A 26530-nucleotide genomic window follows, 5' to 3' on the forward strand; every position below is an offset into this window, starting at 1 on the left:
GCATCTATATGCCTTCATCTCAGATCATATTTTTTGACTTGAACATAAATCTTTAGTATGAGTTGGCTGGTGACAGATTTGTTTAGCTTTTGTTTGCATTAAAATGTCTACTTTTAACTTCCATTTCCAAAAGATAAGTTTTTTATAGACACAAAATTCTAAGTATGCAGTTATTTTACTTCAACTCTATGAAGATAGAATTTCACTTTCTTTAAGCCAGCATTACTTCTGTTTAAACATTATATGTCAGTCTTAATTATGCTCATTTTAAGATAATCTGTTGTCTCTGTCTTCTTTAAATATTTTCTCTTTATTTGTGTTTCAACAGCTTTATTGTGATGGACCTGGGTTTGGTTTTCCTCATACCTCACTATGGTTGGCATATATACATACTGCTTCCTACATCTGTGACTTAATGTCTTATGTTACTTTTCAAAATTTCTTGAACATTCTATCTTGAAATACTATTCTGCACTGTTCTTTCTCCTTTATGGGTCTCCAATTAAACATGTTTAATATATTTACTGAATACCTTTTAAATTTGTTCCATCTCTTTCTATATCCTTCATCATTTTGTCTCTCCATACTTCATTCGGGATATTTTTTTTCAGACCCTTCGTTTATTTCTCTGACTCTCCTTTCAGTGTGTCTCTTACGCTGCTAATACTATAATTGTTCTTAATTCCGGGTACTGTGTTTTTGAGTTTTAGAATTTTCATTCTTTTTTTATATTTTCAAATTCTTGGCCAAATTTTCAATTTTTTATATTTTCTTGACAATTATAGGCATGATTATTTTATTATTTTATTTTTTTAATCATTTTTTAAATTTATTTTCAGCATAACAGTATTCCTTGTTTTTGTACCACACCCAGTGCTCCATGCAATCCGTGCCCTCTCTAATACCCACCACCTGGTTCCCCCAACCTCCCACCCCCCCACCTCTTCAAACCCTTCAGATTGTTTCTCAGAGTCCATAGTCTCTCATAGTTCACCTCCCCTTCCAATTTCCCCCAACTCCCTTCTCCTAACTCCCCATGATTATTTCAAAGTTTACATCTAATAATGCCATTATCTGGATTTCATGTAATGTCTTTTTTTGTTCCTTGATTTTTAATCATATTATCTTATCTCTTTTTTTAAGATTTTATTTATTTATTTGACAGATAGATCACAAGTAGGCAGAGAGGCAGGCAGAGAGAGGAAGGGAATCAGGCTCCCTGCTGAGCAGAGAGCCTGATGCAGGGCTCCATCCCAGGACCCTGGGATCATGATCTGAGCCGAAGGCAGAGGCTTAACCCACTGAGCCACCCAGACACCCCTATTTTATCTCTTTTTAAACTAGTTATTCTAATTTTTTTTTCAGGGAACTATATGTAATACACTGTGGATTTATTTACTTCAGTCCTAGAATGAAGTTATTGTTCTTCATGAAAAAAGTTTTTTTCACTTGTTTGTTTTCCCTGATAAACTGTCAGACAGCAACAAACAACCCCAAATACGTTTAATCCCATTGGTGGTTGAGATTATCAATCTGGACTTCAGTCCCTTAGAGGACTGATCTAGTTTCAATTTGCCCTTACTTGACTTCTATAGTTCTTGGAGGTCCCTACTTAAGCCTGAGTGGTTTGCTAGGATCTCCTCTCCCTGGAAGCCCCACTTTCAACATTTATATACTTAACCTTATGACTCTGTAGAAAATCTGCCACAAATTTGCCAGCATTTAAGCATTTTATGTGTCTCCTTAGGAATCATCAATTGCTGCTCAAAGAGAAGTAGCCTCAAACATTGGGATTGCCTTCTGGATTTTCTTTTACCCTCTGATCTTTGCTCCATAGCATCTTATAGCATGGCAAGCTCTTTGATGCCTTCAAATAGTATTTTATTTTAAATGATTTTTTTACATTTTCTAGTTGTTCTTAGTTGGAAGTTTGGTTCAAATTAGCTCATCTGTAAGTGCTGGAAACAAAACTCTAAATTTATTTCTTTTTTCATGCTTAGTTTGGCATAGTCCTTATAATCATTATCTTCTGCACTGTGCTTTCTCTAATGTCTGGAAAATAAGGTAACAAGAACAGGAAAACACATGTAATATGCTTTCCATTAAGTTTTCCAGATGGATGTGTCTGGCCAGCATGGAGTCAGTACCTCAGATAATTTTCTTGTTTTATTATATTACAAGCACACATCATCATCTTATCCCCCTATTTTTGACTATTTGCTCCTTTTTCTGAGGCCCTCAGGTCAGTCACTCTCATATTTCAACCATTCCACTGACAATAGATTCTGGATCCCCACTCCACTATATCTTCCTGTTTTTTTTTCATATCTTCCTGTTTTAAATAAATACATATATTTATTAGAGGCAATGTTATTCTGAATATAAATTAAAAGATAATTGTCTAATCAGAATGCAAACTCTTTAAATTTGAGGTGGACTGGTGAGTAAATAGACTCCGTCTCTCACTGTTGATTAGCATGCAAAGAGGTGTAAAAAAAATATATATATATATATATACATATATATATGTGTTACTTATAAAAATTTCTTAAAATTGGTAATATTCCTGTTTTGACCAAAATAATCTACTTATGGGAATTATTACATGGAAAACAATAAAATATATAGAATGTGTATATAATCTTTTTCATATTAGCTTATTGTAGCAAAACCTTGGATTTGTTAAAATTTGAAACTGTAGGGCGTCTGGGTGGCTCAGTGGGTTGGGCCTCTGCCTTCGGCTCAGGTCATGATCTCAGGGTCCTGGGATCGAGTCCCGTATCCAGCTCTCTGCTTGGAGGGGAGCCTGCTTCCTCCTCTTTCTCTCTGCCTACTTGTGATCTCTCTCTCTCTGTCAAATAAATAAACAAAATCTTTAAAAAAATTTTGAAACTGTATTAGTAGGTTAATGTTTGTGACAATTAAGATTTTAACTGAAATGATAATCTAATGTACTAATTATATGAAAATAAGAAATTATTATTTCTACATTTTTAAAATATAAAAAAGGTATGTTTCAAATTAATGTTATTTATTTTTTCCTGAGCTTCCAGCTCAATGAAATTAAGCCCTCAGTTCTTTCTCTGGTGAATAAGTTACATTAGTTTTAATTTCTACAATGTCTTTAGAGAAAAAGCATATTAATTTGACAAATAATAAAAATCTATTAAATATTTCTGAACATACAATGGCATAAAAATTTTGTTAAATAAAAAGTGCTGGTTAAAGAGATTTTTTGCTGATGATCATATTTTATATATATCTATATATAAATGCAGATATCTATATCTGCATAAATGCATAATATATCCCAATAGCATACAAACATAAAACACCGAATATATTCACATATCTTTTCCCCTCATTTGTTTGTTAAAGAAACTGTCATTGCATCTTAATGCTGAAACAAGAACCTAAAAGTCTTTTTTTTTAAAGAGTTTATTTATTTATTTGACAGACAGAGATCACAAGGAGGCAGAGAGGCAGGCAGAGAGTGAGAGGGAAACAGGTTCCCTGCTGAGCAGAGAGCCTGATGCGGGGCTCAATCCCAGGGCCCTGAGATCATGACCTGAGCCGAAGGCAGAGACTTTAACCCATTGAGCCACCCAGGCACCCCAAGGACTTAAAAGTCTTGATTAGACACAGCTTTGATCCTTTTGACAAGATTTCTTCATAGACAGTGCCTATAACATAACACATGATGTCTGATGTGTGTGTGTGTGTGTGTGTGTGATATTTACCAGCCATTTATCACCATTGTGTAGGTTCCTTACTTAAGAATTTTAAAATGATGATGCTCAAATTCTATCATGCCTTCTTATATTAGCTAGAATACACTTATAAAAAGAAACTCCATCATCAATAAATTTGCTATCTTTATATACACCTTATACAGAAAAAAGAATAAATATTTGATTCTTCTTCTTTATAAGTTTTCATGAAACTAATTTGATTTACTGACCTTCTCCAAATGTCAACAACAAGGTTTCTTTTTGTTGCTGTTATCATGATGAACTCACCTTTTAACATTTTGTTGGGCTTCAAGTCCTCTATAGCAAAAGACTGACAAGTTTTGACTTATGCTTTAAAATATCACTTTGCTGGCTGAGTTAAAAATAGTGAGGGAGCATGGGTGAAAACAGAGGGACCTGTTGGAAGGCAATATAATACAGAAGACTGATGTTGGTAACAACCAGGTTAGTAGCAATAGAGGGGGTAAGAAGTAACTAGACTGTACATATTTTGAGGGCAAGCCAAGAGAATTTTTTGATAAGTTTGGTGTGAGGTATGAGAGAAAGAGAGTACTCTAGGCTAACTCCAAGTTTTGGACACTAAGCACATGGAACTTCTGGTTGAAATACTTTAATTTCACTTCCATGTGCCATACAATGAAAATATCAGAAGTTGCGAGTAACAGGACTTTTCTGACAGCGGGTCACACTGTGAAAGTAACCACTTCCCAAAGGAGTTAATCCAGGGCCTGTTCATAATTAGTGCATCATGGAGTGACCAGGAATGAATAGATCTTTACTCATAAGCATGCTCTGAGATAATGTGGAGTAATTAATATACAATGTACAACACACAAACTTAGAGAAACTTAAATGTTAAAACCCAAGAAAATCTGGTTCCTAACCATCTAATTGCCTTAATCCTCCCTCCCCCCAAACCACTAGTATTACTACCAACTGGTACATTGTTTCAGCTGAATTCCTCTGAATAGTAAAATATAGATACCCTTAGCGACCCTACTTTGGGAGAGATAATTGCAACAATCTTATTTCTGTAGATTCCAGAAAAAAATTTCCAAATCTTGCCACATAATGAATTAGATATGTTGTGGTGGCAAGTGTGGGGTCCAAAAAAGAAAAACTGAAGGAGTGAATAGTGTGAAATATTAAAAAAAAACCACATGTTTGGGATCCTGTAAATTTGAATTCCATTAAAATTTATTTCTAAAGTAAAAAAAAAGTTTATATCCATACCCAAGGCCATGATATCCGATAAAGTAGATTTTGGAACAAAGAAAATTAGAGGCATAGAGGATATTACAAAATGGTAGAAGGATAAATCCATCAGCAAGACCAAACAATCTTTAATGTGTACACATCAAAACAACTGAATCTCAAAGTACATGAAGTAAAAACTGATGAGGTTGAAAGGAGAAATGACCATATCCACACTTATTGTTGGGGTCTCAACACCTGTTTTCAGGAAGTAATAGAATTACTAGAGATAAAATCATCAGCAATATTGAAGAGCTGAATAATGCAATCAATACAGTAGCATAATCTACATGACATATACCAGAATACTCTGCCCAACAACAACAGAGTATACATTTTTTCAAGTTCCCATGCAACTTCATCAAGATAGACCATCTTCTGGGCCATTAAACAAACCTCAATAAATGTAAAAGAACCAAGATAAAGAGTACGTTCTCTGACTATATGGAATCAAACTATATATCAACAACAGAAAGCAAACAGAAAAGTAAATACTTGGAAATTGTAGTTGACATCTATCATTCCAGTTCATTGTTCAGATCCTTGTTTTAAAACCTAGAGGTTAGGGGCGCCTGTGTGGCTCAGTGGGTTAAGGCCTTTGCCTTCAGCTCAGATCGTGGGCCCAGGTTCCTGGGATTGGGCCTTGCATCGGGCTCTCTGCTCGGGGGTGAGCCTGCTTCCTCCTCTCTCTCTCTCTGTCTGCCTCTCTGCCTACTTGTGATCTCTCTGTCAAATTAAAAAAAATTAAAAAAACCTAGAAGTTAGAAATAATGGTCTCCTGAGCTGAAGGACATTTTGTCGTGGACCAGCACGAGAAGTCCCAGGGAAGACCAAGAGAGAATAGTGGGAAATTAAGAAAACTCACCTTTTAACATTTTGTTGGGCTTCAAGTCCAGATCGGGAGGTCTCCATGGGCTGATGACCCGTGGAGCCCCAACATACATGAGAGACTTTATTTTATAGTTCAATAACAAGAATGTTTATCAAGGAGCTCAAGGTCAGAGGACCACAATTCACACCTCATGGCCTTGCTTAAAAAAAAAAATGAGTTTACTCAAGCATATTTACAGAGGAGCTCAAGGACCATGTCACCTTGACCCAGAGTGCTTATGTAAGCCTAATCAAATAGTGAGTGAACTGCTGGGATTGAGGGAGATAGTCCTTGGCAAAACTCCCTTGACTGCAAGGACCGTGACAGCTTGTAGCCAATTCCCCACAACATGTCAGGCTGAACAAAAGAAAACTCATTCCAGATACTTCAGAATATTGTTGAGAGCAAGATTAGAAAGAGAGGGACAGTTTACATCAGTCTCACCTGACATTAAAGCTTGTACTATACTAAAAAAGAAAGTACAGCTTGCTGATGTTAATGAAATCAGCTTTATAGTTTATTGGACTTGGGAGGTGAGAGAGAGGTTGCCTTCCAGGTTGTGGTGAAGTTGTTAGATTAAAGAGGTCTGAAAGAAGGCAAGATTCAGATGCCTTTCTAGTGTATAACTCATGAATGTTCATACTTCTGTTCTTTATGAATACCACTCTATTTTCTAAATGGTTCTACATAGTTACCTTCTACTTCATGATTTCCTTCCTGATTATGCCATCTGTCAAATAAAGCTCCCATATCTAGACAGGTAGAGAAATTTGCTTTGTGGGGTTTGTATGATTATTCTATCCAGGTAGGTTAACACTTCACTTGCCCTACCATGCTGTTAGACGAAGATGAGGTATATAGTATGAGACCACTGATGTGTCTTCAAATTTGTATGTTTTTTTCTTAATTTTGAAATTAATTTCATTTTAAATTTATTTTTATTTAAAATTAAAATGATGGTAGCTCTCCTTAAAAAAATAAAGGCAAAGATTCTTCCTGGGATAATTTTGGCAAAGGGAATCTTCATTATGAACATGTGGATATGAGCTTCATCCTTCCCATCTTCAGGAGGACAATGGAAAGATGGCAATGAGGTGTCCCCAATAAGACTCCCAAATAAGATAGTAAGTGATCAGGCAGCCTAATTTACAACAATCACCCCCTGTGACTCTGAAATATTTTTGTTCTCCATAGTATTTTTCTTCTCTCACTGAAAGTGAAAAGTGATAGAACTGGAATAACAACTGAGCAATTCTAATTGTAGGCCTGGCATTATTGAGGTGAGAGTATATAGAAAGTTTTGTAGCATTTCTATGTATTTATGGACACCCCTTCTACCAACAACTTCTCCACAACACTCTCTCTACTTTCCAATCCAACAAAGCAGTGTGAAATTGCATAATGAATTCCAAGACAGAACATTTCAAGAGAGGGATATGGAGAGCACACAGGATGGAAGCTCAGGGGGCTGGTTCAGGATCACAGTAAGTATCCTGACCAAAAAATAGGGAATGTGCAGGAGAGGCAGATCAACGGGAGTTGTGTTGGTCTTATATAGAGATGCTAGGAACTTTGTTGAGGACAAAAGGAGTTAACATCTTTGATCATCTAAGGGTATGTTTACACAAACAATTCAGAAGGAACAGGTTGACTGAAGGGAGGTCACAGGAAGTTGACTAAAGGCAAAGGGGAAACTACTGCCAAGGATACGGAGCAACTCCTCACCAGATGCCACAGTTTGGCTCAAGCTGAGTGAGGAGGTATATACTCTCCAAATTCCTTGTCAGAGGAACACGTAGGGTTTTCAATACGTAGGATTTCCTGGAACCTTATTAAAGGAAAATCATTCTAAATATCTAAATTTGATTATTTGGGAGTTAAATATTCAAATAGGGAGAATGGAAAATTAGAAAAATCCATGTCTGGTAAAAGAAAAAGTTAAAATCATGTCAATAGTCCCGACATTGGAAACCTTTTAAAGCTCAGTGGAAGGTTGGAATAGAACACCAATTTAGGTTATTCTACAGTCTTAATGCCATGTTGTCTCCCTTTTTCCCTTAGATTCATCCTTAGATTCCGTATGGAATAAAGTATAACAAGAAATGGCTAATAAATTCAATCCAAAGCCATTTCAGTGTCCCCTTTACCATGGTCAATGTAAGAGAGGATGGTGAAGCCAGATGAGTGGGCACAGGGAAGAGGGGGAGATAACTCAGCAGGAGCCACTGACCTCTGACACTTGCTGTTGCCTTCAATCCCTGTAGTTCCATTACTTTAAAGACCAAGCCCAGTTCTTTATTCAGGATGTTAGTGCTGCCTCTGCATTGAATGATACCAACTACAAGATTTGTGATGAGAAAAATCAAAAGGTATGTGTTAGGGATATTACCCATGCCTAGTTCCAGTGCAGAAAGACAGGCCAGTGGCCAGTCATCTTAAAATGAGAGTTTTTAGTGCTTACCCCACCTCTCCTTCTTATAGCTATCTATGCATGTCAATCCCTCTGCTGTACCCTACTCTATACAGAATAAATTGGAGCCAGAAGAAATGGAGCAGCTAAAGGTAATGAAGACTCAAGGTCCATTGTATGCCATACCCAGACCTACCTCTTCTTCCCCCAGCTCCCAATTTCCCTATCACCATGACAGACTCACAGTGGCTGTCCCCATGTTTCTCTGCAGCTGACCATGAGCAAATGCTGTATATCTCCCATAAAGCTCTTGACCTCCATAAACTCCACTTTGACCCAGGTGCAACTGATAGCAAATAACTGCTATTCTAGGGGTCTGCCTGGAAGGGAGACTAAAGAATGGTAATGAGGGAAAGGTTGGTGCTGGCCCTGGATCCCTCTCAGTCTTCTGATGCCTCCTCTCATCTTTTTGAAAAGTTGATGGACCATGATATAGATATAATCCTGAATTGAAGAAACTACATGGCTGCCACCCTGCAGATAATCAAAGAGAATTTCCCCGAGGTGAAGCCTTATGTCCACTGCTGGTATTATGGTAGAGGGTGGAACACAGGGTGTAGAGGGAAGATTTGTCTCTGAGGCCATGGATAGTAACTGTCACTCTAAGTTCTTCCCCCAAAACTTTTGTCCTTGAACTTGTGCAAGAACAAACTTTACCAGCTGGATGGCTTGTCTGACATTCTACAGATGGTCCCCACAGTAAATATCCTGAACCTCTCCAAAAATGAGTTGGGAAGAGAGAACCAGATTAAAGTTGGGGTTGACAGTGGGTGGTAGTGCTCATCAGAGTGATGAGAGGAGTCAGGAGAAGATACCAGAGCAGAAGGAGGGCCCAGGTGTCTATTCCTGGGATATTTTTCTAGTTTCTTTCCCATATTTTTCAGGTACCATCAGTCTGGGAGTTAGGCAAGATGAAAGGGCTGAAGCTTGAAGAGCTGTGGCTAAAAGAGAACCCTCTGTGTGGCATCTTCCCAAACCAGTCCACCTGTGTAATGTCTGTAGTAACTTCTGTCACCCCTCCTGGGGAACTTTGTAACTTAGGAGCCTGAATTACCCCCTCTAGGAGGGGGTCCCCTCTCTCCTCTCTCTGTGTCCCTTACCTGTGCTTAGAGGTCTTTTCCTTCCAATGATCTGCTCACTTGTTCTTCTGATCTGGGCTGTTTCCCCACTCTGCACCCAACTGTCTTTAGCATTTCTTCCCATGAGAATGCTCCAGGAAGCACTGGTCCTCCTCTCCAGGACCAGAAGTGATCACCTTGAGCCAGATGCAAATACCTGAAATGACAAGGGTCCTCCATCCCATGGCCTCATGCTGAGACAGGCCTTCCTACTCCCTGTTGAGATTGGGCTTCCCTCCTCACCCCAAGAGGAGAAACAAATGGGTCCCCTCTCTAATTCTAGGCTGCCTGCCCCATGCTGAGGGCCAAGGTCCTGGGGGTGGGTGGGGAGGCTCTTCCTCAAGGTCCTGTTCCTCTGGCCCAATGTTAGGAACTGGGCCTTCCTTGGGAGAAACCAGGGTTGCCTGAATCGGGGAGCCAGAAATGGGTGACTGCCAGTGGGCAGAGAGTTTTCTGAAGCAGTAATGGAAGGTAGAGGGCAGAGGTCCTTGAGGAGAGAGGACAGGCCTCTCAGATGCACTTCTTCCTCTCTTCCCTCCACATATAACATCATCCTGACTGGTCCTTCAGAGAAGCCTTGGGCAACCTGACATGACAATAATCCTTCAGGCTAGGAACTGACTCAGAGAAACACAGGTGCATTGGGGCCATCAGGAGGGAAGGTGGTGATCATAAGAGGGTTCCCCACACCCTCAGCTCCATTCTGACCTGGGGCTTCATCCTCTACTCCTGGGGAATGTCTCCTGCTCCCACGGCTGCCTTGTTCCCCATCCCCATCTCAGACTGAGCTCACACAGGTGACAAAGTTTCAGCTAGCACCAGTAGACCCCCAGACCAACACTACATGTTTTCCATTCCTTCCTTGTGTGCCAGGGCCAATCAGGGCAGATGAAGGAAAGGGCTGCAGCCAGGGACCTGTTTTCTCCTTCTCTCTTCTTCCCTGACTCTCACCACCAGGGTAGAGCTTCTTTCCCTTCCATTTGCTTTGCTTTCTCTTCCTTCTTTGTCTCTGCTCCCTATGTCTCTCTTACATCTCCCCTCTTACCTTCACTCCCTCTTTTGTCTTCATCCACATCCCTCTCCCTCCCTGCCTCTTAGGTCTTGCCTCACTTACCTCCCTGCTCCAATATTCTGGGCCATCCCTGGGGGGTATCATGGTCCTGCAGAATGCTGCACCCCTAGGAGGTAGCAGAGCACAAGTTTTCCACCCCATTCCCTTTCCTTTCTGGAGCCTTTAGTGGATAGTTGGAGGAAGGAAGGGAGATGGGGAGGGGAATGCAGCCCTGAAGCCTGGGCTTTTGGTGGCACTGAAGAAGGGAGTCAGGGCAGTCTAGGTGGGAGTTACCCAGGAAGAAGGAAAGACGGAGAACCTTTACAACCTAAACTGCAATTCATTTATTTCTATTTTTGGTCTTTAACAGTGCCATCAAGGATTGCTTCTCCACATTGTTATGTCTTGTAGGTGCCTACACTCATCATTGTCTCCTCCTATTAACATTGATGACCTCCACACCAGCCCTGAAGCTTTTGGGGACTTATACAGGTTATATTTTTGTATCTGACCCTTAGCCCATTGAGGTATATAGAATCCTGACAAGAGCATGACTGTTCTTCCTGGAAAATGTATATATACACACACACACACACACACACACACAGTCATTTACATATTTACCCAAAGTTGCATATAATAATGGAGATTTATAGGATCGTATGTTGAAGACTCCTACTGTAGTCTTGCTGATAGAATATTGGGAGCTATTTCACCCATGACCTCTGGCTCTTTTCCCCCCTGTGCCTATACATGCCCTTTTTCACCTATTACAACCTCCGTGGTCTCCACTTCTGATTTCCTCTTCCCTTCCTCAGGACGGCCAGGTGTTACGAACAAGAACTGTAATTTGCATTGAAGCCTCTAATGCCCTGTAAGGTGAGGATGAACCAAGCATGATTTGGGATGTTGCAAGGGAGTCTTTGTCTACCACATAGTTTCAAGGTGTCTTTTGATTCCAGGAAAGCTATAAAGGATCTGAGATTCTTAAGAATTTAATCCTTCAATTCCTGCTTCAGTAAGTACCCTTGGGACCATAAGGCGGAACAGGGCTGGAATGGGCCACCCAAGCATAGCTCTGCTCATGGGTTGAGGGGAGCTTTCAAGTCCCCATGGGGGCCCAAACTACAGAGATAGCCTATTTACTATCTTTGTTCCTCTTCATGTGTTACTTGATCTATGACTCAGGAGACTGATAGGATCTTCTCAGTGCTTACCACAATGGGGGGTGCTTTTCCCTGACCATTCCCTTCAACCTTGAAGATGCAACCTTGTGAGTATCACAGCTCAGACTCTGTTCCTGGGCCATGTGTCTCCCCAGCAAACACAGATCAGCTTCTGGAAACATCTACACTGCCTAACCACTACCTCCCTTTCCTCTTTTTTCCCCCTAGAAACAGTTTGGAAGAATACTTCAAGGACAGCAGGGATATTAAGAAGGTCAAGAACCCCGATAAATGTGAAAAGCAAGAAGATCAGCATGGAAAAAGGGGCATGAAGAGAACATATACAGGGGCCAAGGGCCTGAGGTTTCTTTCTGTTTCTCCCACAAACCTGCAGGTTCAGCTGCTAAAACATGCAAAATATGACATTGTTGACTCCCTCAATATGTTGCCTAAAACTCAGCATTGCCTTAACTCCTATGTGGTGGACCTGAGCATCCAGATGCTGAACAGGTGTTTCCTCCCTTGGGCAGACCAAGAAATTCAGAATGGGTAAGAGGTTCAGAAGGATACTGAGAGCCTTAGTAACTGTTCTTGCCTTTCAGGAAACAATGCTGTTTTTATGTCAATGGGGTTTTTAAGGAAGGTACGGATCTATAGAGTCCCCTCCCCAGATATCTCACTATATCCTTCCCCTGGCTGGACTACCTCCCAATTTTCCCAGCTTTCCAAGTTACTCCTTCCCCTCCCCTCCCCTCCCCTCCCCTCCCCTCCCCTCCATTTCCCTCCCCTCCCTTTCCTTTCCCTTCCCTTCCCTCCCCTTCCCTCCCTTTCCTTTCCCTTCCCTTCCCTCCCCTCCCTCCCCTCCCCTTCTCCCTTCCCCTTCCCTTCCTTCCCCTTCCCTTCACTTCTCTCCCCTCCCCTCCCCTCTCCTTCCCTTCCAATCCTTTCCCTTCCCTTTTGATTCCTTTGTGTTCTCCCATCCCCACCTTGCCTCCAGACTATCCTGGTCTGACACAAATCCATGCCTTTCTGACTCAACACAGCTCACATGTTAGAGGCACAGGCTGTGGCATTTTATAGCTCTCATCTCAGTTCCTTACTTGGTGACCTTGAGCTTATTATCTAATCTTTCAGTTTCCTCACTTGCAAAACAGGCTAGTAATACGCTTATCTTGGGCTGCTTTAAAAAATGAATGAAGTGAACATGAATTTGTCAAAGGATCTGATACATGTTGGGGGTCCTACCCCTGGGAGTTGATTATCCCTACTGTTACCCTCTCAGTCCTTGAAACACCCTCCTATCTCCAGTGAAAAACTGTCCCTGTCTGGCTCCCATCAGGGTACTGCAAGACTATCAAGTAAGTCCCTGAAAGGGGAATACTGCTTGTGTGAAAAATATATACAACTCTAAGGGGATATTGCTGTTTGTTCTCATTGAAGTAGAAAGAAATTCTCAAGGTTCTGTCTATGCTTTCACCCTGACCTTCATCTTGACTTCTGATAGCAATTCCAGGTAAGTGCTGTGTTGTATGTACAACATGGAACAAACACCCATCCCAGTCTGAGGACAATGTTGTAGGAATCTAGTGGTACAGCCTAGAAGTTTCCTCAGTGGAAAGCCAACAGGTAGACCTAAGGAGAGGTCTAGGATCATGGTTAAGAGTGTGGACTCTGGAGTCAGAACACCAGATTCTTTTCTTGACCTCAACACTCACTAGCTAGCTGAGTGACCTTGGTCAAATTATAATACCTCAGTGACTCACTGTCTTACTTTGAAAATGAGGATTGAAGTATCCATTCCTTGTGTATCTGTAAAAGGTAAATACATTAGAATTAAATCTATAAATCTAGTGAAGCTGGTAGACAATCCTTCCAAAAATGATCTCTGTGGGTGGGCCAGCGGTACCAGCCAAGGAATCCAGAGATCAGGCACAGCAGTGATATGAAAGGAATCTGCTTGCTGAGTGGCAATGGGAGCAAGAGGGTTGTTGGGGATAGGGTTGTCCATTTCTCCAGTTATCTAAGGGTTCAACTTTTCTCTAGTCTATGCATTGTGAATGATGAACTGATTGTGGGGAATGCCAGGACCAAAGAAACTCAGAATGCCATCTCCATTCCAGTTCCCTCACCCTCTGCAAGCTGCATGCCTATCTTCTCCCAGAAACAGCAGGAAATGATGCAGACTTTCTCTGCTTAGTCTAGGACAAACCTCCAGTGGTCTCAGAAGTGAGTCTTTAGATTCTCTAGGGATAGGAGAGAGCTGGGAGGAATGAAGGAGTGAAGGAATTAATAATAGGAACTTATAGTTAATTTATACAAAATAACTATTTGGATGTTGTGCTTCCAAAAAAGTAAGCTCATGAAAAATATATATTAATTTATTGTGATATATGTAAATAATTTTAAAACAATATAATGTTCAGATGACATGAGCATGTATATATAAAATCCTAAGGAAACTACCAAAAAACTATTAGAATTAGTAAACAAATTCAACATTGTTAATGGATACAAAATCAATATACACAAATAAATTTTAATACCATACACTAGTAATGAACTGCCAGAAAATGAAATTAAGTAAATAATTCCATTTATAATAATGTTAAAAAATAACATACTTAGGAAATAGACCCATAAATACAGAGAACAAATGGATGGTTACCAGAAGGGAGGAGGGAGGGGAGGTGGTCAAAATGGGTGAAGGGGAGTGGGAGGTACAGGCTTCTCGCTGTGGAATGAATAAGTCACAGGGCTAAAAGGTACAGCATAGGAAATATGGTCAATGTATTATAATAGCATTGTATAGGGACAGATGGTAGCTACAGTTTTGGTGAGTATAGTATAATGTATATACTTGTCAAAGCACTATGTTGTACACCTGAAACTACTATAACAATGTGTATCAACAATACTTCAATAAAAAAAATTAAATAACATACTTAGGAATCAAATTTAACAAAAGAAATATAAAATGTATACTCCAAAATCTACAAAACATTGTTGAAATAAATTTCAAGAGGCCTAAATAAGTAGAAAGAATCCCATGCCCCTGAATCAGAAGACTTAATATTGTTAAGATGGCAATATACCCCAAAATAATATACAGATTCAGCGCAATCCATATCAAAATCCCAGCTTGTTTCTTTTAGAAATTGATGAGTTAATCCTAAAATTCATATGAAAATGCAACGGACCCAGAATAGATAAAATGTTCTTGAAGAACAAAGGTGGAAGACTCATAATTCCATAAAAAACTTACTACTAAGCTAAAGTTATCAATACCACATGGAACTGACTTAAATATATCATATAGATTAATTAATAGAATTAAAAAATGTCACACACACACACACGCGCGCACGCGCACACACACACACACACACACACACACCCTCACCTTTATGGACAATTTATTTTCAACCAGAGTGCTAAAAACATTCAGCGAAAAGAATAGTCTTTTCAACAACTGGCTAAGGAACAACTGGACCTCCACTCACAAAAGAATCAGTGTGTACCCCTATCTCACACCATATACAAACATAAATTACTATAAAAATCTTTTGAAAGATGTCTGTGCCTGCTGCTCCTTCCTGTAGCTACCCTCTGCTTTCTCACCACCCACCACAGCCCTCCTGCACTTCAGCTGCATCCTGTCTCGTGTTGCCACTATTTTCCACCCAGGCCTCACTGCTATGACTCCTACCAGAGCCAGATCCTGCTGGATCCATGTGGGCATGTGGAGATGGGGCCCCCAGAGCCCATCCTGGGAGTTACAGAAGCCTTTAAGAGAGACACCAACAGCAAAATAAATAAATAAATAAATAAAAATAAATAAATAAATAAAAATTGGAATATGGTGCCTACCCAGATGATATGGAAAGCCTTATGTGCTCCCTAGTATCCAGAAGGCAAAGATCAAGATTGCTGCAAAAAAAAAGTAGACAAAGAATACCTGTCCATCGTGGGAGCTGCTGACTTTTGCAAGGCATTTGTAGAACTAGCCCTGGATGAGAACAATGAAGTCTTGAAAAGTAGCCAGTATGTCACTAAGCAGGCCATTTCTGGAACCAGGACCTTGAGAATTAGACAGTTTACTGTAAGGTTTTTTAAGTTCAGCCGAGATGTCTTTCTGCCCAAACCATCCTAGGGAAATCATACACCTATCTTCAGGGACGCTGGCATGCAGTTGCATGGTTGTTGATACTAAGACCCCATGACATGTAGCTGTGACTTCATAAGCACTCTAGAGGACATTTCAAAAATGCTACAGCAAAATGTTCTTCTGCATGTCTGTGCCCATAATCCCACAGGGATGGACTTTCAACCTGAGCAATGGAAGGAAATAGCAACTGTGGTGAAGAAAAACAATATCTTTGTATTCTTTGGCATGGCCTACCAAGGCTTTGCTAGTGGTGATGGCAACAAGGATGCCTGGGATACATGCCACTTCATCTTCATTGAACAGGGCATTAATGTTTTTCTCTGCCAATCCTACGTGAAGAACACAGGCTTATACAGTGAGCATGTGGGAACCTTCACTGTGGTCTATCAAGATACTGATGAAGCCAAAAGAGTGGAGTCACAGTTGAAGATCTTGACCTCTCCCATGTATCCCAACCCTCCAGTCAGTGGGATTTGGATTGCATTGATCATTCTAACCAGCCCTGACATGTGAAAACGATGGTTGCAGGAAGTAACAGACATGGGCCACCACATCACTAGCATGTGGACTCAGCTGGTCTCCAGCCTCAAGAAGGAGGGCTTCCTCCACTGCTGCCAGCACATCACTGACCAGATTGGCATGTTTCGTTTCACAGGACTAAAGCCTGAACAGGTGGAGAGGCTGGCCAAGGAGTTCTCCACCTACATGACAAAGGATGGCCACATCTCTGTGGCAGGGGTCACCTTGGACAACGTGGGCTATCTTGCCCATGCCATTCACCAGGTCACCAAAGTAATTTCCCTGGTGAAAAGAAACACAGACAACCTTCCTGTCTACAGCATCTGCTGTTGTGAGATTCACATTGAGGGAGAAGGAGGGTGGATGGTTGTGAGCAGGTCATTTCTTTCAACCACAGTATTTAACACTCAACCATTGAATCTGTTTATCAGAAAAGAACATGTAGTGAAATAGGGCAGAGGCATCTGTGGCTGATGCCTGAAACTCTGTCTCTCAAAACCAAACTCCTGCTCATCTTTAACTCCAGCTGTTCCAAAAGAGTTTACATGTACAAGAAAGACATAGCCTCCCCCAAAAAATAACCCTGTCAATCATGCCATTGCAACCAATATTTCAGAAGCCTTAACTGAAGCACCTTATGGTGTTGGGGCACCTCTGCTGATCCAGCATGAGAACATTACCTACAAGAGTCTCTGTGAGAGGAATATTGAAAAAGAAAGCCAAAGTTGGTGGCATCACAATTCTGGACTTCAAGCTCTATTACAAAGCTGTCATCATCAAGACAGTATGGTCCTCGCACAAAAACAGACACATAGATCAATGGAACACAATAGAGAGTCCAGAAATAGACCTTCAACTCTATGGTCAACTAATCTTTGACAAAGCAGGAAAGAATGTCCAATGGAAAAAAAGGCAGCCTCTTCAACAAATGGTGTTGGGAAAATTGGACAGCCACATGCAGAAAAATGAAACTGGACCACTTCCTTACACCACACACAAAAATGGATTCAAAATGGATGAAGGACCTCAATGTGAGAAAGGAATCCATCAAAATCCTTGAGGAGAACACAGTGAGCAACCTCTTTGACCTCAGCCACAGCAACTTCTTCCTCGGAACGTTGCCAAAGAAAAGGGAAGCAAGGGCAAAAATGAACCATTGGGACTTCATCAAGATCAAAAGCTTTTGAACAGCAACGGAAACAGTTAACAAAACCAAAAGACAACTGAGAGAATGGGAGAAGATACTTGCAAACGACATACCAGATAAAGGGCTAGTATCCAAAATCTATAAAGAGCTTAGCAAACTCAACACCCAAAGAACAAATAATCCAATCAGGAAATAGACTGAGGACATGAACAGACATTTCTGCAAAGAAGACATCCAGATGGCCAATAGACACGTGAAAAAGTGCTCCACATCACTTGGCATCAGGGAAATACAAATCAAAACCACAATGAGATGCCACCTCACACCAGTCAGAATGGCTAAAATTAACAAGTCGGGAAACAACAGATGCTGGTGAGGATGCAGAGAAAGGGGAACCCTCCTACACTGTTGGTGGGAATGCAAGCTGGTGCAACCACTCTGGAAAACAGCATGGAGGTTCCCCAAAAAGTTGAAAATAGAACTACCCATTTGCATGTCTTCTTTGAGGAAATGTCTGTTCATGTCTTCTGCCCATTTCTTGACGGAATTATTTATTCTTTGGGTGTAGAGTTTGATAAGTTCTTTTTAGATTTTGGATGCTAACCCTTTCTCTGATAAAACATTTGTAAAAATCTTCCATTCTGTAAGTTGTCTTTTAGTTTTTTCGATTGTTTCCTTTGCTGTGCAAAAGCTTTTAACTTGATGAATTCCAATAGCTCACTTTCGCCTTTGTTTCCTTTGCTTTTGGAGACATGTCTAACTAGAAGTTAACTGTGGCCAAAGTTGAAGAGGTTGCTGCCTTTGTTCTTTTCAAGGATTGTGATGGATTCCTGTCTCACATTAGTTCTTTCATTCATTTTAAGTCTATTTTTGAATATGGTGTAAGAAAATGTTTCACTCTTCTGCATGTGGCTGTCCAATTTTCCCAAAGTCATTTGTTGAAGAGACGTTTTTCCCATTGGGTATTCTTCCCTGCTTTTGATAATTAGTTGACTATAGGTTTGAGAGTCCATTCTGGACTCTATTCTGTTCCATTGTTCTATGTGTCTTTTTTATTTATTTATTTATTTATTTATTAAATTTTTTTTTCAGCGTAACAGTATTCATTGTTTTTGCACCGCACCCAGTGCTCCATGCAATCCGTGCCCTCCCTAATACCCACCACCTGGTTCCCCCAACCTCCCACCGCTGCCCCTTCAAAACCCTCAGATTGTTTTTCAGAGTCCATAGTCTCTCATTGTTCACCACCCCTTCCAATTTCCCTCAACTCCCTTCTCCTCTCCATCTCCCCTTGTCCTCCATGCTATTTGTTATGCTCCACAAATAAGTGAAACCATATGATAATTGACTCTCTCTGCTTGACTTATTTCACTCAGCATAATCTCTTCCAGTCCCGTCCATGTTGATACAAAACTTGGGTATTCATCCTTTCTGATGGAGGCATAATACTCCATACTGTATATGGACCACATCTTCCTTATCCATTCGTCCATTGAAGGGCATCTTGGTTCTTTCCACAGTTTGGCGACCGTGGCCATTGTTGCTATAAACATTGGGGTACAGATGGCCCTTCTTTTCACTACATCTGTATCTTTGGGGTAAATACCCAGTAGTGCAATGGCAGGGTCATAGGGAAGCTCTATTTTTAATTTCTTGAGGAATCTCCACACTGTTCTCCAAAGTGGCTGCACCAACTTGCATTCCCAGCAACAGTGCAAGAGGGTTCCCCTTTCTCCACATTCTCGCCAACACAATGTTGTTTCCTGTCTTACTAATTTTGGCCATTCTAACTGGTATAAGGTGGTATCTCAATGTGGTTTTAATTTGAATCTCCCTGATGGCTAGTGATGATGAACATTTTTGCATGTGTCTGATAGCCATTTGTATGTCTTCATTGGAGAAGTGTCTGTTCATATCTTCTGCCCATTTTTTGATATGATTGTCTGTTTTGTGTGTGTTGAGTTTGAGGAGTTCTTTATAGATCCTGGATATCAACTTTTTTTCTGTACTGTCATTTGCAAATATCTTCTCCCATTCTGTGGGTTGCCTCTTTGTTTTGTTGACTGTTTCCTTTGCTGTGCAGAAGCTTTTGATCTAGGTATCTTATGTTTTTTTTTTTAAGATTTTATTTACTTTTTTGACAGACAGAGATCACAAGTAGGCAGAGAGGCAGGCAGAGAGAGAGAGAGAGAAACAGGCTCCCCGCTGAACAGGGAGCCTGATGCGGAGCTCAATTCCAGGACAGTGAGATCATGACCTGAGCCGAAGGCAGAGGCTTAACCCACTGAGCCACCTAGGTGCCCCTCTTATGGTTTTTGATGTAATTGTAAATGTGATTGTTTTCTTAGTTTCTCTTTAAGTTACTTCATTATTAGTGTATAAGAATGCAATATATTTTTCTACATTGATTTAGTATCCTGCAACTTTACTGAATTCATTTTCAGTTCTAGTAGTTTTTTGGTTAAGTCTTTAGGATTTTCTATATATATTATTATGTCATCTGCAAATAGTGTAAGTTTTACCACTTCCTCAAAATTTGGATGCCTTTTAATTTATTTTTGTTGTCTGATTGCTGTGGCTAGGACTTCCAGTACTATACTGAATAAAAGTGGAAAGAGTGGACACCCGTGTCTTGCTCCTGACCTTAGCAGGAAAGGTCTCAGTATTTTCCCATTGACTATGATGTTGAGGTAGGTTCCTTTAAACCTACTTTGCTGAGGGTTTTTAATCATGAATGGATGTTGTACTTTGTCAAGTACTTTTTCTGAATCTATTGAAATGATCATATGTTTTTTATCCTTTCTCATATTGATATGTATCACATTGATTGCTTTGTGAATATTGACCCATGATTGCTTCCAAGGAATAAATCTTACTTGATTGTGATGAATGCTTTTTTTCATGTATTGTTGGACTCAGTTTGCTAGGATTTTGTTGAGGATTTTTGCATGTATGTTCATCAGTCATATGTATATTAATCAGACATAATGACCTGTATTTCTCTTTTGTGGTGTCTTCATCTGGTTTTGATATCAGGGTAATACTGGCCTCATAAAATGAATTTGGAAGTTTTCCTTTCTCCTCCATTTTTTTGGGAATATTTTGAGAGAATAGGAATTAATTCTTACTTAAATATTCTGTAGAATTTGCCTGTGAAGCCATCTGTTCCTGGACTTTTGTGTTGTTGTTGTTGGGAGTTTTTGATTACTGATTCAATTTCCTTGCTGGTAATTTCTATGTTCAATTTTCTATTTCTTTTTTTTTTGTTTCATTTTTTAAAAATAATTTCTTTTCACTGTTCTAGAATTCATTGTTTATGCACCACACCCAGTGCTCCATGCAATACCTGCCCTCCATAATACCCACCACCAGGCTCACCCAACCCCTACCCCTTTCCCCTCCAAAACCCTCAGTTGTTTCTCAGAATCCAGTCTCTCATGGTTTGTCTCTCCCTCCAGTTTCCCCCAACTCACTTCTCCTCTCCCTCTCCCCATGTCCTCCGTGTTATTCATTATGCTCCACAAATAAGTGAAACCATATGATAATTGTCTCAGCTTGACTTATTTCACTTAGCACAATCTCTTCCAGTCCCATTCATGTTGATACAAAAGTTTGGTATTCATCCTTTCTGATAGAGGCATAATACTTCATAGCACATATGGACCATATCTTCTTTATCCATTCGTCCGTTGAAGGGCATCGTAGTTCTTTCCACAGTTTGGTGACTGTGGCCATTGCTGCTATGAACATTGGGGTACAGATGGCCCTTCTTTTCACTACATCTGTATCTGCAATTTCATGGTCATAGGGAAGCTCTATTTTTAATTTCTTAAGGATTCTCAACACTGTTTTTCAAAGTGGCTGCACTGACTTGCATTCCCACCAACAGTGTAAGAGTGTTCCCCTTTCTTCACATCCTCTCCAACAAATAATCTTCAAGAAAAGCAGGAAAAAATATACAGTGGAAAAAAAAAACAGTCTCTTCAATAAATGGTGCATTTAATTTTTTCATAATGTTCTCTTACAAACTTTTATATTTCTGTGTTGGCTGTTATTTCTCCTCTTTCAGTTGTGATTTTATTTGGGTACTCTGTCTCTCTTTTGTGTTAAATATTGCAATATTTTTATTTCAATTCTAGTTAGCATACATGGTAAAATTGGTTTTAGGTGTAGAGTTTAGTGATTTATCACTTATGTATAATATCCAGTGCTCATCACAAGTGACTCCTTTTTTAAAATTTTTTATTTTTTTATAAACATATAATGTATTATTAGCCCCAGGGGTACAGGTCTGTGAATCGCCAGGTTTACACACTTCATAGCACTCACCATAGCACATACCCTCCCAAATGTCCATAACCCCACTACCCTCTGCCTACCCCCTCCCCCCAGCCACCCTCAGTTTGTTTGTGACATTGAGAGTCTCTTTTGGTTTGTCTCCCTCCCGATCCCATCTTGTTTCATTTATTCTTTTCCAATCCCCCAACCCCCACATTGCATCTCCACTTCCTCATATCAGGGAGATAATATGATAGTTGTCTTTCTCCGATTGACTTATTTTGCTAAGCATAATACCCTCTAGTTCATCCACGTCGACAAGTGACTTCTTTTTTACCCATCATCTGTTTAGGCCTTCTGCTGCCTACCACCCTCCATCAGCCCTCAGTTTGTTCTCTATAGTTAAGAGTCTCTTACAGTTTGTTTCCCTCTTTTTTTTCCTTCCCTATGTTCATCTGTTTTGTTTATTAAATTCCAGAAATGAGGGACATTATATGGTATTTGTCTTTCTCTGACAGACTTATTTCACTTAGCATAATACGTTCTAGCTCCATCTACTTTGTTGCAAATGGCAAGTGTTCATTTTTTATGGCAGAATAATATTCCATTGTGTATATATGCCACTTCTTCTTTATCTGTTCATCAGTCAATGGATATTGGGCTTTTCCATGATTTGGCTATTGTCGATAATGCTGCTATAAGCATCAGGATGCATGTGCACCTTCAAATCAGAATTTTTTTGTGTGTTTGGATAAATACCTAGTAGTAAAATTGCTGGGTTATAGGGTAGTTCTATTTTTAACATTTTGAGGAACCTCCACACTGTTTTCCAGAGTGGCTGCACCAGTTTGCATTCCCACTGACAATGTAAGAGAGTTCCCCTTTCTCTGCATCCTGGCCAACATCTGTTGTTCCCTGTATTGTTAATTTTAGCCTTTCTGACAAGTGGGAGGTGGTATCTTATCTGATGATGAATGATGTTGAGCATCTTTTCATATGTCTGTTAGCCATCTGTATGTCTCCTTTGGCAAAATGTCTATTCATGTCTTTTGCCCATTTCTTAACTGGATAATTTATTTTTGGGGGTGTTGAATTTGATAAGTTCTTTATAGATTTTGCACACTAACCCTTTATCATATATGTCATTTTCAAATATCTTCTCCCATTCCATAGGTTACCTTTTAGTTTTATTGATTATTTCCTTTGCTGCGCAGAAGCCTTTTATCTTGATGAAGTCCCAACAGTTCATGTTTGCTTTTGTTTCCCTTGCCTCCTGAAACCTGTATAGTAAGAAGCTGCTGTTGCAGAGGTTAGAGTAGTTGCTGCCAACCCATGGCAGCATGGGTTGCTGCCATTTTCTCCTCTAGGATTTTGATGGTTTACTGTCCCATATTTAGCTCTTTCATCCATATTGAATTTGTTTTTGTGTATTCTGTAAGAGGTCCAGTTTCATTCTTCTGCATGATGCTGTCCAGTTTTTCCAACACCATTTGTTGAAGAGACTATCTTTTCTCAATTGGATATTTTTTCCTGTTTTCTGGAAGGTTAGTTGGCCATACAGTTGTGGGTATAATTCTGGGTTCTCTATTCTGTTTCATTGATCTATGTGTCTGTTTTTGTGCTAGTACCATACTGTTTTGATGACTACAGCACTGTACTATTGCTTGAAATCTAGAATTGTGATGCCTCTAGTATTGCTTATCTTTTTCAAGAAAAGGGTATTCAGAGTCTTTTGTGATTCTGTACAAATTTTTGAATGGTTTGTTTTAGCTCTCTGAAAAATGCTGGTGATATTTTGATAGGATTGCGTTAAATGTGTAGATTGCTTTGGTAGACTAGGCATTTTAATAATATTTGTTCTTTGCAATCCATTAGCATGGAATATTTTTCCATTTTTTGTGTGTGTCCTCTTCAACTCAATTTCTTTTATCAGTATTCTATAGTTTTCAGAGTACAGATCTTTTACCTCTTTGGTTAATTTTTTTCTTTTTTTTAGTTTATGGATTTTGGTGTAATTATAATGTAATCAATTCCTTGATTTCTCTTTCTGCTGCTTCATTATTGGTGTATTAAAATGCAACAGATTTCTGTATGTCGATGTTATTTTTCTTAAGGTTTTATTTATTTATTTGTCAGAGAGAGAGAGTGAGCACAAGCAGGGGGAGCAGCAGGTAGAGGAAGAAGCAGACTCCCCACTGAGCAGGGAACCCCATGCGGGACTCGATCTCAGGACCCTGGGGTCATGACCTGCGCCAAAGGCAGACCAACTGAGCCACCCAGGCATCCCCATTAGGATAGATTCTTAAAGGATAATTGCTGGTCAATAGTTATGTGCATTTGCATTTTGATAAACATTGCCAAATAACCTTCACAGAGGGTGAAACAATTTATACTCCAACTGGTAACATATAGGAATGCCAGTTTTCTCACTTCTTCTCCAATAAGCTTTGTTTCCAAATTTTCTTTCTTTGTCAATATGATAGAAGAGAAACAATTTATCACTGTAAGTATAACTTGCATTTACATTATCAGTGAAATGAAATATTGTCTTATATACTTATAAAACATTGACTTGTTTTTTTAATGAACAGTCAGTTCATTTATTTTTCCATTGGATTGTTGGTCATTATCTTTCCGTTACAAATTCATAGGCGTTTGCTATATATTCGGGAACTTAGTAAGGCATAATTATAAACATCAATAGAGGAGAAAAAAAGAGTAACAAACCACCAAATCCAAATTATATGTATCTACCAAATATTATTACAGTATGAGATATTAAGATACCCTATGTTTCTTTCTAAAATATATTTTAGTAAACTATTTCTTCCTTCCTCCATGGAAAAATTACATATAAAACATCTCCTGTGTGACAGACTCTAGACTAAGTCCTGGGGTTATAGACATCAAAGACAAAGACACACTTATAAACAGATATTGGTCTACAACCATCAGAAGATACCATGGTATCCTCATGACTCAGTGGCCCTCACCTCCTTCAACTATTAACTGACTACTCTTTCTTTCATGTGTGACACTGAGGATACAGTGGTGAACCAAGACTGAGAAAGGGGCTCTTCCTTTGTGGAACTTACAGTATAATTCAAATTCCCTCCTGATACTACTTGGAATGGAAATTCAAAGAATTTTATATATTCAGGGAGAAAGAGCAAATATGTTCCTTAGGCAGGTGGGAGAAAAGGAGTCAGGAGAGCAGCTAGGTTCTGTCTTGAGAAGTACATTGGTAGTATCCCTTTTCCTTAGAGAGGAGTGTGGAAGAGAAGCTAGAACCTCTCCTAACTAGCTCCTGACACCTGGGTGTGAGGTGACAGAGAGAACTGCATGACCCCATCTGGATCCTTACAGAAACAGGCCCTTTTTCTTGAGCAACTGTAGGGATCTGGAAATGATACAGTGTAAACGAGAAAAAAAAAAAGCAGTGTGGCAGAAAGACATGGCACAGGCCAGTAGTTTGTTTTTTCGGGTTAGAGGGTGAGATCTGCTTTCTTTTAGAAGGCAGTGGTGAGGCCTCCGTGGGAGCCCCTTCCCACCTTCTTCTCTTCCATGGCCCACCAACAGTGAAAAAACTTGTGAAGGCCACTATAGACCCTCCAGCACAAGTGGTTTACAGGTACAAAGTTATTTAACTATTAAACCTCTTTCATGACTGCAGAGTTGTTTTCCTCATGCACAAGCTCAGGACCATGCATATTTAGGTCCACGGAATATTGTGGACATCAGGAGGGGAGGCAGGGCTTGAGAATGGCATATGTACACATAGGGGTAGATTGGTATTAATATGCTTCTCTTATCCATCACTAATTCTCCTATATCTTTCTCCCACCTTACCTTCAACTATTTCAGTGCAAGCAACATTGTAGGCAATAAAATGAGAGCCGTAGAAGAGAGGAACAATAAAAATAAAAGATTAAGATATTTGACATGGATCAGCAAGTCAGACCAGGGTGGTTTTCCAGACGCCAAGCCCACCGTAGCCCATTTTGTGCAGAGAATTCAGTGCTTGGAGCAGCAGCTTGGAGGGTCTTCTCTCATAGAAGGACACAACTTTTGGAATAGATTAGAACGTACCCTCTTCTCTCAGTCTTGAGCTCCCCCACCCTCCCCGCCACGCTCTTATCCCTTCCCCAAGCCCCCTAGTTATATAGGCCTAGGACTTTGGAGAAGTCAATGCATAAACACAACCCTGCAGTATCCTTCCGCATGCTCGGCCTGGCGTGGAGTCAGTAATGAAACCGCCCCATATCCGCATGCGTTTCAATTCAAGAAGAAAAAAATATATAGGCTTGGTTGGGGGAGAACCTAAAAGAGGGCAAGTAATCCTGAGACCCTTTGCTACTGGTCTGCTTCTCTCTGTATTGCGCTTCTTTCTCTTAGGTTCAGATGTCGGCCCAGCCCTTACCAAGATGAGAAAAGGCTAGGGTTGAGCTCACCGACAGAGGGCGGGGTGGTGCTGTGCAAAGCTTGGTATCACTCCGCTTCCGTGAGGCCGGATCCTCTTACACCGCTCTCTAGCTCCTCCCGCTGCAGATTTGGGTACGCGGGACGTGGCAAAGCAGAGTCTGCGGAAGAAAAGGTAGCAGTTAATTAGTCACTAGGCGTGGGTCTCGGAGGAGCTTTGGGGGCGGGAGGAAGGGAGTACCAAAAAGTGGCAATTGTTTGCCAGTTAAGGCCCTTAATCTGACAAAGCAGGTTTCGCGTCCTAAATCCCAGGTGCCGGG

The 26530-nt window shown here is 40.2% G+C and overlaps 2 pseudogenes; both read left to right on the forward strand.

The window, feature by feature from the left end:
- The window catches only part of LOC116862541, a 28986-nt pseudogene extending 15107 nt beyond the window's left edge, over positions 1 to 13879 (forward strand).
- Positions 13880 to 14497: 618 nt separating this feature from the next.
- LOC116862542 lies at positions 14498 to 26230 on the forward strand (annotated as a pseudogene).
- Positions 26231 to 26530: the final 300 nt, after the last annotated feature.

Source organism: Lontra canadensis, unplaced genomic scaffold, assembly GCF_010015895.1.
Source record: "Lontra canadensis isolate GAN:19392208 unplaced genomic scaffold, GSC_riverotter_1.0 scaffold255, whole genome shotgun sequence".
In the NCBI taxonomy this organism is placed as follows: Eukaryota; Metazoa; Chordata; class Mammalia; order Carnivora; family Mustelidae; genus Lontra; species Lontra canadensis.